Source organism: Physeter macrocephalus, chromosome 19, assembly GCF_002837175.3.
Source record: "Physeter macrocephalus isolate SW-GA chromosome 19, ASM283717v5, whole genome shotgun sequence".
NCBI classification, from domain to species: Eukaryota; Metazoa; Chordata; class Mammalia; order Artiodactyla; family Physeteridae; genus Physeter; species Physeter macrocephalus.
In genome coordinates, this window is record NC_041232.1 from 61,245,111 (window position 1) to 61,248,105 (window position 2,995).

Below are 2,995 nucleotides of genomic sequence, written 5' to 3' on the forward strand. Positions count from 1 at the left end.
CGAACACGTGTCCCCTGCATCGGCAGGCGGACTCTCAACCACTGCACCGCGCCACCAGGGAAGCCCCTACCCTTCATTTTAAAAACTAATATAGGTAGATTACTTTCTTTGTTGATTATTCATTCTCTTAGAAACAAACCAACAACAGCAGCAACAAAAATTAACAATCTCTTAATCAGGGAAACTTGACGAGGGCAGTCTTTCCCACACAAGGTCTCATTTCACTATGAGAAGGTATTACTGTTCCCATTTTAAAGGTGAGGATACAAGGCTTCAACAGGTCCAGTACCTTTCCTAAAATCACAGAGCAGTAAGTGATGGGGCAAGATTCCAATCCTGGCCTGTGTGCCTCTGAATGTGGCTGCAGGAATGGCAGCAGGAGGACTGTCCACAGATAAAGTTAGGAAGACAGGGCGCACATCATGATACCATTAGGGTAAATTAGAAAATGACACTGGTAACAGTGAAGGGTAAAACCCAGATTTCATTCTATTTTTGGATAAGATCCAGTAAAAGCTCTATATTCTTATGTTTCAACAACTGTTGGCAGAGAGAGATTTATACCAACACAGAATGTCTGTATGATTAAAACTTTTTCTCTTTCCACTGACAGAGGTGACAGTTTTTAAAGAATGACAGGATACATTCTTTTTAGGTGACATAAAAAATGGAGTTTTAACAATATATATTCAGAGACGAGTTATAGTTGACTGTCAGAGGGTTTGCAGTTAGGCAGGTATCTTTCTTGTCATTCTTGAAAACTCTCCCTCATTCTTGCTTGAATGCCTAGAGAAGCTCTGTGGAAGGTGGTTTGACATAAGTGAGGCTGTGAATACAGAATTCCAAGGTGTTTGGATGGGAAGAGGCTAGTGAAGAGAAAGGGATAGGCACTGATGGATTCACGCACAATTTGAAGAGCATAATCAATAAAACAAAAAAGTTTATGGGGCTTCCCTGGTGGCGCAGTGGTTGAGAGTATGCCTGCTGATGCAGGGGACGCGGGTTCGCGCCCCGGTCCGGGAGGATCCCACGTGCCGCGGAGCGGCTGGGCCCGTGAGCCATGGCCGCTGAGCCTGCGCGTCCGGAGCCTGCGCGTCCGCAACGGCAGAGGCCACGACGGTGAGAGGCCCGCGTACTGCAAAACAAACAAACAAAAAGAATAAAAAAAGTGAATGAATAAAAAACACTCAGAATTCACCCTATAACACATCCTTGCTCTAAGAGAAAGAACAAGTGGAATAACTCGTTTTCTCCAACTGAAGTTGGACTGTGTTTTTCAATATTTTAGAAATAATATGCCTTAAAAAAAAAGAAATAATATCTCTTGAGAAACCAGAGGTAAGCTTTGGCTCTGTTTCATACACGTCAAATGACACAACTTGGAAGCATCAATAACGTGGACACCGGACGCAATTTTGCTACTTTGGTGATTATTGAAACAATGTTTTAAAACTCAAGGTTAAGAAATTTAACGAATGTTTTATAAAAGGAGAGGAAAATTAAAATTTCCTTAGAAAGAGGGGAGTTTTTATTTTGTCTGTAGGTATGAATAGTATAGGAAGCAATTAATGGACACGTTTTTTGAAATGGTTCTGGCAGCGCGGGCGGGTCGTTCGCGCACCTGTCCCTGGAGTCGCAAAAGAAAGGGAGGCAGGAGCAGCACCCCTTCCTCAGAGATGTCGATTGCTGTGCGTGTTCAAGTCCTACACGAGGCTGAGGACCACATTGTGAATGTGAGACAAACCCGGCGACGTGTATCGTGGGAAGTTCACGAGGCGGAGGACAACAGGAACTGCCAGATGTGCAAGACCACAGTCCCCTACGGAGGTGATGGGCGCTCACCTGGAGTGTACATCCGTGGCAGGAAGATCCGCTTTCTGATCTTGCCAGATATGCTGAAAAACTCACCCACGTTAAAAAGCATGAAAAAGAAAAACCAAAGCTCGGGGCCAGCCGGTGAAAAACTGCTATTCTGAAGGCCCAAGTGGCCACAGGAGAAAGAGGATGTGGAATGGGATGTGGAAACATCTTCCAGAAGCAAAGATACATTGTTGAAGAGAACTTTGCCCTTATTTTTTCTTTTAGGTTATCTGGGTTGGGGAGTGGTGGTGGTGAAGTGCATGCTTATGTATACGCCCTAGGTTTTCTTTGACATCTTTCTCTTTAGATGAGGAGAAATGTTAAATTTAATAAATATGGCAGTGGGGTTTTTTTTCTTCTTGAGAAAAAGAGATAGGTCTAACCTGGGGCAATTTTGCCTTCCAGGGGACAAATGGCATTTGGCAATGTCTGGTGATATTTTTGGTCGTCACAATTTGGGGGTGCTGCTGGTATCTAGTGGGTAGAGGCCAGGGACCTGCTAGACATCCTGCGATACTCAGGTTAGCCCCCCACAACAAAGAACTATCTTTCCCCGAATGTCAACAGTGCTGAGATAGAGAGGCCCTGCCCTAGCCCAACAAATCTAGCTGGAGAATTTCAGTGAGAAAAAATGGGTTCCTCTGTTAAAGGAAAAAACACATGCTGCTGCCTTTGTGTTTTCTTTCTAAAGTGGTAGCTTTAATTAAAACTAATTTTACCATACGACCCAGCAATCCTACTACTGGGCATATACCCTGAGAAAACCATAATTCAAAAACAGTCATGTACCAAAATGTTCATTGCAGCTCTATTTACAATAGCCAGGACATGGAAGCAACCTAAGTGTCCATCAACAGATGAATGGATAAAGAAGATGTGGCACATATATACAATGGAATATTACTCAGCCATAAAAAGAAATGAAACTGAGTTATTTGTAATGAGGTGGATAGACCTGGAGTCTGTCATACAGAGTGAAGTAAGTCAGAAGGAGAAAAACAAATACCGTATGCTAACACATATATATGGAATCTAAGAAAAAAAAATGTCATGAAGAGATTAGTGGTAGGACAGGAATAAAACACAGACCTACTAGAGCATGGACTTGAGGACATGGGGAGGGGGAAGGGTAAGC

At 43.3% G+C, this 2,995-nt stretch overlaps 1 pseudogene; it reads left to right on the forward strand.

Annotated features, from left to right (window-relative positions):
* The first annotated feature begins 1,676 nt into the window (after positions 1-1,676).
* On the forward strand, positions 1,677-2,171 carry LOC112067139 (small nuclear ribonucleoprotein Sm D3-like; annotated as a pseudogene).
* The last annotated feature ends 824 nt before the right edge of the window (positions 2,172-2,995 follow it).